Raw genomic sequence first — 17,508 nt, forward strand, 5'->3', positions numbered from 1 at the left:
TTAATGAAAAAGAGATATTATAACTTTATTTCGAGATATACTTAAAATGGAGTGATGGTTAAGGCATTTGAGGTGTCTTCACGTCAGTTTCAAAACAATAGTTAGATCCAGTGTACTAGTCATATACAATAGATATTAGACGTTGTGCGTATCAACTCCTGTAATGTTGTAGCTAACGCATTAAATATCCCGTTTGAAAAAAAAATTGATGTCTAAGTCAGTAAAAATATAAACAGTATGTTCACGTGAGAATTGTATTGAAAAATAATTGGGATGTTAGAGTATTTATAAGAAGTGATACTATGGTCATTATTTCAAGAGATCTTATCTGAAATTAGTGGATAATTTCTTCCGATATTATATAAAAAATTAGAATTAATCTCTACATACAAGCCTTTTTACTGTACAAGTCTTATAAGTCCTTAATATCCCTTAATCCTAAAACACGCTTCTTATGGCATGTATGTTTCACGCGCCTTCTTAACAGATTTTTCAATCAATCAACGCGCGAATATATAACATTCTTTTTTGAAAGGATTTCGTTTCCTTTTTCGAATTTCTTCTGCTTTTTCTTGCCTTCTCTTTTCAATCTCTTTCATGCGTTTCTCTCTGCCTTCTCCTTTGCCGTTTACATAAGTTTCTCTCTCTGTTCTCTTTCTTCGTTTTTCTCATTTTTCATTGTTTCTGAAATCAAGATCTGAAATCGTTTTGAAGATAATGGATGATTCAACTTCAGATAATCAGATGAACCAGAGCAAAGTGGATTTTGAATTTGAATCTAATGAAGTTCCCGAGGTGTGGTTTAATTCCAGTTAATAATTGAATATGAATTTGAATCCAATAAGTCGTTTATGATTGTATAGCTGAATAATGCATGGATCTTGCCTGTGAAATTTGTTGTTCATTGTTCCTTGTTTGAATTGAATCTGATGTACTAGTTCTGATGAATTTTTTACATTTTATATCAGACGTTCGGGTGTAAATCAGGAATATTTGGGTCTATTTTAGGAAAATTTGGGTGTATTACCAGTTTATAGCTTTTCATCTCACTGCGGGTGAATTGTCTTATTCTTTTAGTTGGATTGTTTTAGTTTTTGTTTAATGATGATTCATGAATCTGATTTTTGTTATTTTATATGATGATTTTATAGTTCTATTTGCATTCTATAGCTTATACTTGTTTTAATATGATGTATTTTGGGTATATTTTGCAGTCCTTCTATAGTATTGATGAGCAGTTTGTTTTCCACATACAAGTATTTTTCTCATACAAGTCTTTACAAGTCTTCTCCTCCTTTTATTGTTTTGAATCCAATCAAGTAGTTGAGGTATGGTTCAATACAGAAGAAAAAAAAATGTAGCATTAGAGGAAATATTTTTCTATATTTGTAGCAAATTTGGATGTAACACAAATATTTGGGTGTATTTTTAAGAATTTTCGGTGTATTTTTATTTTGATAAGTTCTGCATAATTCAAAACTCTTCCTCTTCCTCTTCCTCATCTTCTATTGCCTCTTCTTTTCTTTTTTCATCATCATCACCATCTTCTTTTTTCTTTTATTCATCTTTCTCTTTTTGTTTTACCTTCTCAAGTTTGTTCTTGTTTTACTCTCTTAACAAGAATAAAAACAAAAAAAAATCAAACAAAGAAGAAGAAGAAACACATAATGCTGCAAAATTACTTGGAAGATGGTGAACTTATATTCATTTAATTGAAAGAAAGAAAGAAATAAGGAAAAGAAGAAGAAGAAAAAAAATACAGCATTAGAGAAAATATTTTTCTGTATAAAAATGCTATTTGTATACTAAAATCAACCACAAATGTATTTGTGTATAAATACATGTGTGATTTAATTTATTTTCAATGTATATTTGTATTCCAGTATGCATTTTATACAGGTGGCTGATTTTAGTTTACACATAGCATAACTCATTTCTGTATTTGCAGCAAATTTAGGTGTAAAACGAAGATATTTGGGTGTAACACGAAAATATTTGGGTGTAAAACGAAGATATTTGTGTGTATTTTTATTCTGATAAGTTCTACATAATTCAAAACTCTTCCTCTTCCTCCCCCTCCTCATCTTCTGCTGCTTCTTCTTCCTTTTTCATCATCATCACCATCTTCTTCTTTTTTTCTTATTCATCTTTTCTTTTTTGTTTTACCTTTTCAAGTTTCTTCTTGTTTTACTCTCTTAAAAAGAATAAAAACAAAAAAATCAAACAAAAAAGAAGAAGAAACACATAATGCTGCAAAATTACTTGGAAGATAGTGAACTTATATTCGTTTAACTAAAAAAAAGAAAGAAATAAGGAAAAAAAGAAGAAAAAAAAAATACAGCATTAATTATTAATTATTTAAACTCAATTTGAGATACTTGTGATCTAACAATTTTATCCTGCATATGGTAAGATTGGTGGTTTCTTTCACATTAGCAAACGATGATGAATATAGTCTCAATAAAAACAATAATAAATAGATAATTAGGTCTCTCAAGATGTTAAATTTGAAATAATTAGTTTTTGAAAAAAAAATTAGTCTTTTATGATAATAAACGATAAATACGTGATGCCTTTTTATCAATTGATCACATAAAATTACTTAACAGTAGTGTTTATATGTAGAGTTCCGCTAAGGAGACAATGAAATATGTATACAATGGCTACAATTGGTTGTTTATTTGGCCCAATTAAAATTAAAAGAGTAAATTAACCCTAATTTACCCTAATCTCTAATGGCCTGTTCAGTTTTAATTTACCCTACCATTATTTTTTCCCTATTTTCAATTTTTTCCCATTAACCCAAACCATTTTGGCTGCCACGTTAGCCTCCCCCCCCCCAAAAAAACCCCTCCAATTCGCTTCACAGACCCCAGACGCCGCCCAACCGTGTGCCTTGAAATCTACAACCCTAGACGACGACCCTTCTTCGCGAGCATCCTTCCTCGCTGGCCTCAAGTCCGTCACCCTGTTGCTGTTGCTCATCCCACCGTCATTGCAGCCCAGCCTCTGCGCGCTATGCCTTTGACGCGAATTGCAGCCCAGTGAGCCGTCACCGCTGAACGGAGCAACAGCGCTCATTCTCCTCTCTCGGACGCCATGATCTCCAGCATCCCCGTCGCTTTGGTTGCAGCGGAGGATCCGAGCCTGAAAATTTCGCCGCCTGATCATGGACCATTCACCAGGACCACCACGAACATCATAACCAGAATGTCATCAACCATCCACGGTAAGTCGGTTAAGTTCTTCGTTTCATGATCATCATTGCTATTGCATGTTGTTTTAGAGACAGATTTTGCTGCTAATATGATTGATTCTACATGGTGAGAAAGCATTAGGTTCAATTTTAGTATCATGGAGCATGTGGAATGTGATGTTGGTTGAAATTGTTGCAATTGATTTAACTTTAGCACGGGAATGGTCGAAAAAGTTTGGTAATCTTGTTTATATAGCAGAAAAATTTTAATATTTTTTTCCTCCCTGTGCGGACCTTTGCGTGCAATTTGACGTAAACTAGCTTACCATTGTTGATGTTTGGTTGGTACTTATTGGATAGTTACTTTAGTAGGGTGTTTGATGGTTGTTATTTATCAATGTTTTGAGCTTATATACTTGGATGGTTACTTCAATATGTAGTCGGATGGTTGGTTTTGATATATGATTTTAATATAGGAAAATTTGGAGAATTGATTCCAATGATCGTGAATGCTAGCTTGATGTTATTATGTTGAATGCTTCTTTGAATACATTTGATGTGTTTTATTTTTTTTGTCAGTTATTATTGTTGTGTAATTAAAATTAAATAATTTTCTTCTCAGGTTTGGACCACCAGATTTTCACCCCAGACGCCAAATTGCTCTGAGGAAACTCTAACAAAGGAATATCTGCTATCTGGATATAAAGAAACGGTTGAGGGGCTTGAGGTGCATAATTATGTTATGCTGTTTTGTTCATACCAAATTTGATTATGTTTTTATTTATTATTTTTCACTCATGATCCTAGCTATAGGAGTAGGATAAGTACATAATGTTCACTATTTTTTTTGTGTGCCTCAGGAAGCTAGAGAAATCTCACTATCCCAGGTTCAAACTTTTAACAAGACAGTTGTCCTTAATTGCAAGGAGGTGAATCCCTTTCCTCTAGTGTTCATTAGATATTTATTTTCACTCTGTTTATTTTGGTTTCTCTGAATTTACAGCACAATGTCCACTTTCTATTTTCTATATTCATTCTTTCATTTGAAGCCTTTTTAGATTCAGGTTAACTCTTGTATCTTTCATCTTTTCTCCAGGCTATTAGAAAACATCTTAGGTCATCAATGAATCTCGTGAAAACATCTTAGGTCATCAATGAATCTCGTGCTCAGAAGAGAAACGTAACCTTAACTGTGTCTTTTTTGCATTTTATCCTTTCTAAACATTCTGCTTTATTATATGATTTGATGGTTGGTCTTTATCATAGATACTGGGCTTATTTAAATGCATGAGTACTTCAGTATGTAATTGGATGTTTGGTTTTGGTAGATGATGCTAATACAGGAAAATTGGGAGAATTTATTTCAATGACCGTGAATGCTATTTTGATGTTATTATGTTGAAGGCTTCTTTGAATACATTTGATGTGTTTTATTTTTCTTTCAATTTTTATTTGGTTTGTGTTTGTTAAGTAAACATTTTTATTCAAGATGCTCAAATCGGTTTATATCTGAACTGGATAGTTAATTTATGATTTATTTATTTGCATGCCTTTTTCCGAATGAAAAAATTGCTTTCTGGGGTTGCCAAGTTGATGCATTGTGTGAAAATAGTTTACATTTTTTATTGGTGTGGTTGTAATTGACGGCTGTGCTGATTCTCTTGGTTTATTAATAATTTTCGTAAGCCATTTAGATGGATGCTTTAGTAGGGTATTGGATGGTTGGTCTTTCTAATAGATATTGCGCTTATTTATTTGGATCCTTACTTCAGTATGTGGTTGGATAGTTGATCTTCATAGTTGATGCTATGTTTGCATGAATAAGTTTTTTATCTTAAATAAAGATGGTTACTATAGAGACACTTGGAGGATTGATCTTGATAAATCTTCCAAAGCATATCAAAGATTAGAAATAAGCTAGAATCTTCAATGCCAATAATTTCTTTTCGGCTTCGATACATCAGTATTATCTACTAAGGCCATCTAGCTCTAATAATTAAAGTTATATCGATTGAAAGGTAAGATTATGCTATTAATGATATTATTTGGCTGCAGGTTGCCTAATTCTTTTGTTAGAGTTAAAAACTTAGAATTTAGGGGGGGCTACTGCGTGAGTAAATTTTCACGGTGCTCCAACAACCCATTTTCACACCGGCCGAACACAAAATCAGATGGGTAAAAAGGTATCCTATTGTTTACATGATTAAAAGAACATGTTTGGTTATATTTTGTGACGTCATTCTGATCCTAATTTTTGCTCAACAGAAATTAATCGAGACGCGATGCTCACCTTGCTATATTAACAACTTGTTTATCCACTTGGAACTACATAATGAGCATGCTAAGTTGGCTGAGATTGAGGCCATTGGATTTGATTTCCTGCGGCGAGTACCGTTATGGCATGTGAAGTAGAGCATCATGCTCCAACTAGCTAGGGCCTATGACGTGGACTCAAACACTCTCAGGGTCGACGCGGGGGACATTTGCGTTACCGCTGAACTGATCGGCAGTGTATTCGGCATACCTTCTCGAGGTTAGTCGAAATTATGTAAGATGTAATCATTCCTGTGCGTGGTTTTTATTTTTCCTTTGTTGACACTGACTGTTTATTGTACAATATTTCGTTAACGCAGGGGACCCAATCCCAGAATTGCAGAAAAAATGCATCGCATTTGGCAATTAAGAGAGTGTTCCAGAAGAAAACTACAACACAACTGCACGACTTTGTCTTTGCCTGTCCAATGGAGACCGAGTAACAGAGGATGACCTTTAGACGATAATTTATCCTGGTAGTTTTGAAGATGTTTCTTAGCCCCACAAGCCAGCAAATTATTTCCCCGTGGCACCGCCCTCCGATTTTGGATGTCTCGAATCCAAGAAGATTCCACTGGTCGTATCAGATACTAAAGTGGTTACGAGATGCAATAAGAAAATTTCAAGACGAGAATCGAGAAACATGCGGCGGGTGCATGTTCGTGTTACTGGTATCACAAATAAATTTCCTAATTTTCAAAAATATGTACGCCTTATGGTGTAAATCCTAATATTTAAAATACTTGTGTATAAGTTCTGTACTTTCAGCGCTTAAAGCATGGTCCTTTACATGCATGTCAAGCACTCGAGCCCTGGATTGATGAATGGAACACTAATGAACTTGATAAGAAGGCCGACTATGTTATCTCACAGGTCCAATCTCTAATAATTTTATTTTTATAATCAAATTGAATACAAATGCCATCGGAGGTTCACGTTGATTTTTTGCTAAGTTTTTTGTCCCATATTGAACACACAGGGTTGTATCATCGACAATGCAAGGAAGAGGAAAAAACAGAAGAAAGCGTCTAGTAGTAAAGCAGTAAACGAAAAAACAAGGTGTAAAAGGCCCCGTAAGGACTCTGACCAAGCGCCATCTACCCACGGCAAGACTACGTCTCAGCAAAGATATAAGGATGCGGATGAGGTGATCTGCTTTCATTATGATAGATCGTGCGATTATTTAATTGGATCATTACTTATGTGATTGGATGGTTGGTCCTTATCATAGATCATGCGGTTATTTAATTGGATGTTTACTGCAGTAGGTAATCGGATGGTTGGTTTTTGATAGATGATGTGTATATATAGGAAAATTGGGAGAATTGATTTCAATGACCGTGAATGCTAGGTTCATGTTATTATGTTGAAGACTTCTTTGAATACATTTAATGTGTTTTATTTTTCTTTTAGTTTTTATTTGGTTTGTGTTTGTTAAGAAAACAAATGCATTTAAGATGCTAAAATCGGCTTATGATCTAAACTGGATAGCTAATTTATGATTTATTTATTCGGATGGCTTTTTCTAGATCAAAAAATTACTTTCTGGGGCTGCCAAGTTGATGCATTATGTGAAAATAGTTTACATTGATGATTGGTGTGGTTGTAATTGACGGCTGTGCTACTCCACTTAGTACATTAATAATTTTTGTAAGCCATTTGGATGGTCACTATAGTAAGGTATTGGATGGTTAGTCTTTATGATAGATCTTGGGCTTATTTAATTGAATGGTTACTTCAGTATGTAATCGGATGGTTGGTCTTGATAGATGATGTTTAAATAGGAAAATTGGGAGAATTGATTTCAATGACCGTGATTGCTAGGTTCATGTTATTATGTTGAAGGCTTCTTTGAATACATTTGATGTGTTTTATTTCTCTTTCAGTTTTTATTTGGTTTGTGTTTGTTAAGTAAACAAATGCATTTAAGATGCTTAAATCTGGTTATGATGTAAACTGGATGGCTAATTTATGATTTAATTGTGTTAGTATTTTGATGCATCCTCTTAGTATGTGTGTGACTGGTTCTTGTTATGTTGGTACATTCCACCTTGTCTGGTGTGCAACGTGCTGTGATGTGCATGTAATTATAAATCCTTGGGTAATTCCAGCAGTGTGGTAAGGTCGATGATGGAAGAAAACAGCTGTGCAAGGACTTCGAACAGTCGCCATCTACCAAGAGCAGGACCAAAACTCAGCATAGAGATATCGATATGCAGAAAGTGAGCTCGGTTAATTAAAATTACTTGTGTTATTATCATGGATGTTAATTTTATCATGCAAATGACGATATCTATGAATATACAGCACAGGAATACAGGCCTAGTACGAGGAGAAATTTGCCTATCTGCAGAAGCCGATCTAGAAGCGGCACAAAAAAAGGAATTCCAGAAGAAAATCTCCCAATAAGCAAAGGGTCACCTTTGGTAGTCCTAGACTCTGATGATGAAGAAAACGTGCCACTTGCTAGAAGGCAACAATTATTCCAACAACAGCCTCCACCACAGGATGTAAATCAAGCAGAGCCCGTGGTCAAGGACGATCATAAAGGTGCTCAAAAAAAAAACCTTGACCACAAGGATGCATCTCCACATACGCCGTCTGCGGCACATGTCCAGCTCACCGAGTATGATTTTGACAGGTAAGTTGTTTGTGGCTTATCTTGCTGTATCTTTCTCTTCTTTATTTTTCTTACCCCGTCTTGTGATTAGCCGTCGTGGTAAGCATAACTTGTCGTTATAGCTAACGTCATATTACATTTGTTTGCAGCGAATTTGACATCTCGATCGTACAGTGTCCGGAATTTGAGCAAGTGATGAATAATGTTGAACAAAGGCAGCAAACAAATGCCATAAGCATGCAACCCCTGCAAACGATGATGCCAAACAAATCATGCTACCATACACCGAGTCTAGGGAGACCTAGCTTTTAACTCGGTTTAACCCAGCTTGAAAGACTCTAACCCCATCCCCGATACATTCAATTCATCCAAGTCTAAGAAATATAAAAAATGAGGAGACTAAGGAGAAACAAATCAGAGCATGAATACTTAACTCGTCCTTGAACAAAGAGCAACATTTGGCATCCTATGAAGGCCGAAAATATATAGTATTACAATGGAATGACTTATAGATCTTGAAAATCCGCAGTTGGGTCAACAGCTGCGTAAGTATATGAACTTAATCATGCGTTTTAATTCCCCATCTTTCTATCGGTGTTTAGTTTACACTTGCTGAATAAATTGTGTATGTTATACAATGGATGTGCTACTCCTTCAATGACACCGAATCATCTAGATTCAAGCGATATTTCTATTGCGTGTGTCGAGGCATATTGGTATTTACACTCTACTGATTACAATATGTGTCAACTTTTGTAAGGATTCTTACTATGTGTGGGTTTGCAGGAATCAGTCACACGGAATGATAATCTGACATCATTTATTGACGGTGCAAGACCAATTTATGTGGGTGTTGGTCGAAGTTTTGGTGAGGATACTAGGTTCTTTGACAAACTCGAAGCTGCAAAGAGAAAATGGGTGAGTTGTAATCTTTTTTAAATACTCTGAACTTCCGATATATTATACAACGTGTAAAATGTTGGAACGGATGATCACTATTACCCACTATTGATATGGTTGTTTCTATTTGCATATTTTACTCTTCGGGTTTGCCATGTTATTATGTTGATTGAATGTACTATACTTTGCTGTTGGAAATGGATTGGGTGGGTCTCCTAAGCCTAGTAAATAGTTGCTTTAAGCTTCCTGTGTCATCCGGATCGGTAATTTTTTTCTTTATTTAAGAATTATGTCGTGACTGTCATCTAATTTGAGAATGTTCTGGTTCCTGCATGGTCGAGGGAATTGACTAGTTTTTTTTAAGAGACATACTCATTCCTATGTACTATTTACTGCAATGGTTAATTCCTAATTGTTAGAGGGGCCATTGGTGGATATATGCAGTGAGGTGAATGCAAAGCCTAGTGATAATCGATAGTTTGCATTCTACACCACAAGATGATGAACAGGATAAACTCGATGCATATGTGGTAAGCTACTATACTCCTTTTATACAATATAAAAGCTATAGTATCTAATTCAATAGCATGTTGTTTGATTGTTTTGTTCCATGATTTTCAGGGGAGACTGTTTGAGGACATGGCAAGAATTGCAATTCATGCATTCGTCCGGACTACATACGGCCCATCTCGTTCTTACGCCAGGGTTCCAAAGCAACCGAACAAGTGAGATGAAATTACAACTTAGCTTTGAGGCTTTTTAGTTTTCTTTCCATCATGGGGCATACCATATTAAAAATTCTTGTCATCCTAATTGCAAAAGTATGTTATTTTCCTGTAGCTTTGACTGTGGCATCTGTGTTATTAAGTTCATGAAAATTTGGACCGAAGCCGTGCTCTTGATGAATGGGACGAGGTGACTACAATAAACTTTTGGGCATATATCACGCATCAATTTGAACAAATATCACTGTAACAGTTCTTACTACTAACTCACCTGGTAAATCTATTTACAGGATTCACTCAGGTCATACAGGATGGAGTTGATGCTGGACATTGTCTGTGGGCCACACAATGCATTAGTTCATCAGGTTCTTTCATTATTGACAGACAAGGTTAAACCTGTTCGGCGCAACCAACCACGAAACAAGACTAGGAAAGTTAAAGCACCATTCATTGCACCTAGCACGAGGTCATTGATTGAACGTGCGGAAGCATTACCAAAGGGGGCGATGATCAAACGGAGGAAGAAGTAGCGTACTTAGGTTTAGCTACAGTGAATTTAATTACCATATTATACTTGTTTTACTTTCTGCTTAAATTCCTGGGGATTTATTTATGTTACATTAAAAGGACTTGTTTCCAGGAGAAATTTTTTGGTTACATTAAAAGGATTTATTTTATTTTCAGCTAAAATTCCTGGATTTATCCATCTTGTTTAGTAAAGTAACCATCTTTGCGCATATTGAACCGAACATCTATTTTGGTATGTGTTATCTCATGTATGTCTATTGTGTATTTCATATTTGAGTTGAATGTGTTAAGTTATGACATAGGGAATCACTTGTGTTGAGACAAGATGCGGTGATTCCTTTGGAATGCACGCTACAGATAATATATGTTGAAATATGCGATAAATAACCATCCACAAATACTGAAAAACTAAACATCCTAATGGTTACAATAACAAACATCCAGTGTAACTTGGAAAAAATAACAACATAATTACCCTTTAAAACGACCACTTACATACCACATACCGTGTAAAATAACCTTGTGAAACCATGATAGTTAACTAAAACATAACCACTAATCGTTGCACATACAAGCACCCAAGGATAACCATTCATACTCAAAGTGAAAGTGAACATATGATCACATACATAATTGAACATCTAAATTATTTGAAAACAAAAAACCATGTAGTTACTATCTAGAATGAACAGCTACGCACCGAAAAACTATTCAGTATAACATGGAGCAATCGAGTACAAATTTATTAACCTAACTCATAAATTACATAATAACCATCAACTATAATCATTATGCATTTAGTGTAAACGAAATTAATAAAGTAAAGTGGTTCATTCTCACCAAAGAAAATTGGGTTCTGGAAATTAATCACGTATGGACTTTTGCAACAGCTGCCTATAAACGTTAAAACTAATCTGAACCGTATAAATTGAAACCAATCTGAACCCTACAAACACAGAGATGAAAATATAAACACAAGCACAACCTTGTCCAACGTATTCTAACTTTGTTGAAGGAGTTTAACAAAGACATGAAACCACCGGCTTGTTCGGATATATTCTGGCCACCAACAGCACCAAGGTTTACATCTTGAGATGCGTTCGGACAAACCACCTGCTAAACAAAAAAAAAATAAAAGCCAACAGTTATCTTCTTGCATAGTACTATACCAAATAAACATGCAAGGTCGAGATTAATCCAAACATGTACTGAGAATGCATTCTTGTTTTTCCTCCGAGCAGAATTATTGAAGGACTTTTCCAGGGCAGCGTCGAGCCTCTTACTCTTTGGCCGACCCTTTGTGCTGACCTTTGATGAGCCTTGGATGTCAGCGACACCGACAACATTCAAACTCTGTGAGCCAATACTGGTGTGGGTCTCCACCATACTATTGGACCTCTTCTTGGCACGGTGCACAGCCAACTTGGCCCTTGTTTCTTCCAGAACAGTATGCAGCAATGCTGTTTTGTCGTGGTCACCAATGAATTCTTGAGCAATATTGTAGAAGTGTGCACACAGTCCCTTGAATGCAACATGACTCTCATCTGACCGACTGATATTGTTGCTACTCTTGACATACGTATGCTTGCGCTTTATTTTCTTACTCCATCGAGGGAGAACATAACAGGTAGGTACTTTGTACACTTTATACGAATAAAAAACTACAAGACATTGACAACACAACACACCTAAACTCTCGAAAAGATTGCACTCACAACGAACCTCCTGTGTGAAACGGTCAAAGTGGACATCGTATGGAACGCAGAGAATAGTATTGTTGACTAATTTCTCCTCTTCCACCTTCATGCACACTGATGCCCCCTTTTCGGCAACTACAGAGACTCTGTAATCAGCCTTCTTCACGAACTCAGTTTGAACATCCCTAAACATGCTGGTAGTGTACTCTTGCTGAAATTGACTCTCCATAGGCGAGCTCGTTGCACAATGGATAACCCCCTCGAGTCTACAACATCATCCTCCAATTCTCTCTGCTCCTTGATTCCAAGCACATTGTCATATGCATGAACAAATTGAACTAAACTAGTCCTACTGTGTAAGAATCCACCGTAGAATGCGTGCATGCTCTCACTCCTTTGCGTACTTCTCATGGCAGCCCAAAATTCACCCTTGAAGTATATGGGGACCCACATGCGTTGGTCATCATACAGATCTACAGAAAATAAAGAAAGCCAATTTTAGCAAAAAAACCTTACACCAAACTTATTACTACAAATAAGGAAAATCCAGATACCAAAATAATTGTCAGTTAAAGTGTGTAAAGTAATCGTACACTAACAGACCTAACAGCCATGTGTTGTTATGTAAGTTGTACTCATCTATAAATTCAGACCAGTTATTCTCAAATGACTCATCAATCCGAGAGTTTCACATAATGTCATTGAGGTCATCATACAAATCTCTGTACCGGCGGTAACCCCCAAACTTTTGCAATAACTTTTTCGTAATATGCAGATGCACCAACGGTGGCGTGTGTCGCGTAATACATTTCTGATCGCATGGAAAATGGATCGACATTGATCGGTTATGATACGCTGTGGAGCATTTTCCATGCATTTCACCCATTGGTTGAAAACCCACTCATAACTTGGGATTTCCTCATTCCCCTGCAAAGTACAGCCGAGGAGGGTCGACTTACCATGGTGGTTGACCCCGACGAATGACACAAACGGTAATCCATGCCTACCAGAAAAAACAACCAAACATAAGAAATCCCAATCACAATCGAATAGAATTAAAAAAAATAAAGGACAAAACACCAACTTAACTACTTCATACCTGTTTGTACTATAGGTGCTATCAACTGACACAACGTCTCCGTAGTATTCATACGACGCCCTTCACCTTGTATCCACCTATACTGCACTCCTAAATTTACACTCCTCATCCAACTTCACCGCGTAAAAGAAGTTCGGATTGATGTCCTTCATTCTCATGAAGTAGTTCATCATCTCCCTGACATCCGCATTCACATTGCTAGTTCAGAGCCTTGCTGTTATATAGTTTCTTAAATCGTTTTTTGAGAATTCCAGGTTAGACGGGCCCCCAGCCTCATTTGCCAAAGTTAGGAATGTCTTGTTTGGTCGAATCCCAGCCTCATCATCATCCTCGATCACACACTTCGCATGCATGGTCAGCTGCCTATACTCATGGTAGTGCACTGCCTTTCTCGCTGAACATGGGTGCGAGTGCCTCAACTCAACCTAACAAAATCCACTCTTGCATGTCCTTATCAAACTTCACATATATCCTTGCCTTGCACCCAGCAGCTGAAATCATGTTCTTCCGGGTTGGTGCTTTGACATGAGACCCACAGAACCTGTCATGATTACAGTGGATAGCTTGGTTAACAGGTATCTTTGTGATGCCATATGTTATCGTCCTTTTCTTAGTTGCAAATCCTACTTTCTTTGCGTATGTAACATAAAAGTCATGAGCCATCTGTAACTGCGCAAAGCGCATTCCAACTCTTGGTATCTCGTCTTCTTGAAGGCAACCATGATCCAGCAACTACATTTTAGATTAATTTCAAGAAAATAATTACCATTAATGATCAAATCAAACATACGAATTATGATTACACAAAATTAAACTAGAGTCTAAAATATCGTCACCAAGCTCCATCTCTTCACTTCCAACCTCAGTAACATCTGACAGTTGCATGACCTCCAATTCCGAAAGAAACAAAGTAACCGAAAGAAAAAAATCCTTATTAAATATCATGTAAATAAAACCTCAAAAACAAGCAACAAAAACACAACATCAGCTAGAAATCATGTTAATCATCCTACCCATTTTAGCTTAACAACAACTGCATGGAAATGACAATGATAGGTATTAGAATTATTTATTCCATTTTAGCTATTATTTAAGCGCCTGCATCACCCTTTACTTGCTTCTTTTTTCATTCAATGAGCATCATGTACAATTATATACATAAATTCTTATCTACACATGCAGGAAGAACATAAGCACACCATTCCATAAAAAACCACTCATATAAGCATATCATTAGTGAATTTATACAAATTCAGCACACATATAAGCATATCACCTGTCAGCATGAAAAATAAGAAAATCAAATGTAGGAAGCATGTAGGCATACCACATAATATAAGCATATAAATACAAAATATGTAGGGAGCATATAAGGATACCATGCCATTATAAAACACTCATCTAAGCATTTCATGATTACCAGGCAGTAAATACAATTACCATACACATTAAGTTAGACCTCAATTTCAGCGCCTGCATCACCCTATAGTTGCTTTTTTAATTCATTCAATGACCATCATGTCGGAAGAATATATGCATACCATATATTATAATTCATTTATATAAGCATACCAACTAATTAATTTATGCAATTTCATCATTCATATAAGCATATAAGCCTATCTGCATGACAAATAAGAATATAATAGGATGGTTAGCATATAAGCATGTCATATAATATGTAGGAAGCATACAATCATATACACATACGCATAAAATATGCTTCCTGCATATAAGGATACCATACCATTTAAAAACAGTCCTACAAGCATGAAATGATTAATTAATTTATGCAAATTCTCCATACATATAATCATACCATTCAATATAAAACAATCTCAAATTTAGTTGCATCACAACTCATCGATCACATTTGGATACTGCATTAATTATAAAAATAAACACCCCATTTACATTGCGATTTAAAATCTAAATTATTTGAAAAATAACCATCCATTATCAATATTTTTTTATCTTAAGTTGATCACCTTGTTCAACTTCTCACCATCGACGACCACATCACCGAATACGTTTTCATATTGATTAGATAAATTCTCTGCAACGGCAGATGGAACACAACCAAGTGGTTCAACCATATCGTACTCGATAAAGGAACTTCGGCTCGGTGGTGTGCATGAAGGAGGACGCACACTTAAAACACGTTCGTCTTGCGACGTCGACATCAGGAAGAAGGCACACCGACTGTTCACTGTCCTTGCTGGAGGTCCGGGTTGCTGCATCGGTGCAAATATCCTACAGACGAACAGAACGCAGTGTTGCGCGGTGGACTGTGCGGATGAGAGGGCAGTGGGAACAAATGCAGATGCAGTCGGTGATCGTGGCGGGGCTGAAGTGGCGAGATTCTCGTAGAAATCAAGAACATGGAGGTCACGCCGTCTTCAGAGTGGGAGGCCGTTGTTTTCATTCTATAACTGACAGTAATCCTAATTTGTTTTAAATTTCAAATTAAAAAAAATCAAAATTAATTAACTACCCATAATTTAATTTTAATTTCAATTAAACCCCCATTATATGTATTGTACAATAAGGATATTGGTTTTTCATACTTTTTCTTATATGTATTATTACGTACTGTGATGTGTTTATTTATGAAATATCGTCATGCAGATAACAACTTTTGATAAGATTCATGATAAATTGAGAATAGTTAATAAATGTTATACAAAAAGTTAGAAATTCAAAGATAATAAATATTTCACTATCCAAAACTATATTATTTCCATACTCACATAGCAACAATGAAATATAGATAATGAAATACATAGATAATTTTGTTTCATTTTGCACTATACATTGATGAAAGGACATACATGTCCACTATTTTATTATCATGAAGGACTTAATTGATATTTTTTTTCAAGAACTAATTAGTTTGAGATTAAAATTTCTGAATATCTAATTATCATTTTACTCTAAAAATAAAGACACATAATGCTTACTTTAAAGCTAGAAAAAACATTTTTTTATATGAATGCAGTGATAAATAATATTTATTTTGGTGATGATATTGACATATGAGCTCATGACTATTAGGATAAGTATATATCGTATGTATTTATTTTAATTGTTTAGGTGTGTATTATATTCAAAAGAAGCCAACTGCCCAAGCGCATTAAATTTGAATGAAAAAAATTGAAATGAATGGAAGAAGGGAGAATTGAAAACAAGCTATTAAATTGTCAGTATAAAATTTTAACTAACTAAGCTAACTATACTCTTTAATAAATCTAGTAATTCTTTTATAAAAAGTTTTGGAAAAGGGATAGCTCTTAATTGTCTATGAGAAGCTCCACCACTAATTATATTGTTTTGTTGTGCTTTATGTATTTACGTGCTTGTGCTATATGTTTTATGGAATCGTCTATTGTAGAAAAAGTGAAAACTAGTTCTTAGAAGATCTGTTTCCAAGATTTTAAGTATGTGATTGTGGTTATTGCCGGACATGTGGGTGATTTTTAAAACTTGACTTCTTGAGTTTTTATAATTTGTTATTGAGCAAATTTTAGATGGGTTGAAGAGGTCTTATATATTGAAGCCCAGTATATAGTATGGGAGTCCATTCTTTGTTCATATTTTTCGTTGTATTTTCTCAACTCATTGTTAATTAGCTAATGAGAAGAGGAGGCCGCTCCATCAAAAATTAAAGCACTAACACAAGGATTTAAAGAATAATTAGTCTTCTAAAATATAATTAGTTTTTTAATAATTTAAATTTTTTTAATTTTAAATTTTTACTTGAGAGAATAAAGTGTAATATTTTATCTTTAAATATTTTTTCTCTCATTTTTTCTTAGTGTTACCTATAAAATAAATGATGAGATATCACACTTTATTCTTTAAAGTAAAATTTAAAATTTAGAGAATCTAAATTAATCTTTAAAAATATCCTGTTTAAAAATTAAAGCACTAACACAAGGATTTAAAGAATAAAATCTAATTTAAAATTTAATTTGTACGAATTTAGGGTGAACAGATGACGAACTGTATGTGTATGTACAAAAATGATCATCTTCTAAACATCAAAAGATCAATTATAAGCTCTATATTTTTTTATATAGTTCTCCATGATATTATATATCTTTTAATTTTATTATTTATCTTTTTTATGATTGTCGATTACAAATTTTACTTTTATCAATTTAGTAATTTTCATTGTTTAATTTTTTAAGCTTTTATTCTATTATATGTAAGTATGTTGTATATAAATTTTTAAAATAAATTGATAAATGTACTGATTTAAAATATATTTTTTATTATTAGAACTAGTAATAAAAAAATATTTTTTATACAATACATATTTAAACATATACATAAAATTTTGTTTCTGAACCTGTGTTAAAATTTATTTTAAAAATATATAAATAACTGAATTATTTTAATTAAAAAAACTTTTAAATTAAATTTTTATT

The 17,508-nt window shown here is 34.6% G+C and overlaps 1 long non-coding RNA gene across 1 annotated transcript; it reads left to right on the forward strand.

Annotated features, from left to right (window-relative positions):
* The first annotated feature begins 3,839 nt into the window (after positions 1-3,839).
* LOC107480315 (uncharacterized) lies at positions 3,840-4,318 on the forward strand. Its single transcript, XR_001590442.3, has 3 exons — positions 3,840-3,923; positions 4,057-4,125; positions 4,293-4,318. It is a non-coding gene; the product is annotated as an uncharacterized LOC107480315 (long non-coding RNA).
* The last annotated feature ends 13,190 nt before the right edge of the window (positions 4,319-17,508 follow it).

Source organism: Arachis duranensis, chromosome 1 (genome assembly GCF_000817695.3).
Source record: "Arachis duranensis cultivar V14167 chromosome 1, aradu.V14167.gnm2.J7QH, whole genome shotgun sequence".
NCBI lineage: Eukaryota > Viridiplantae > Streptophyta > Magnoliopsida > Fabales > Fabaceae > Arachis > Arachis duranensis.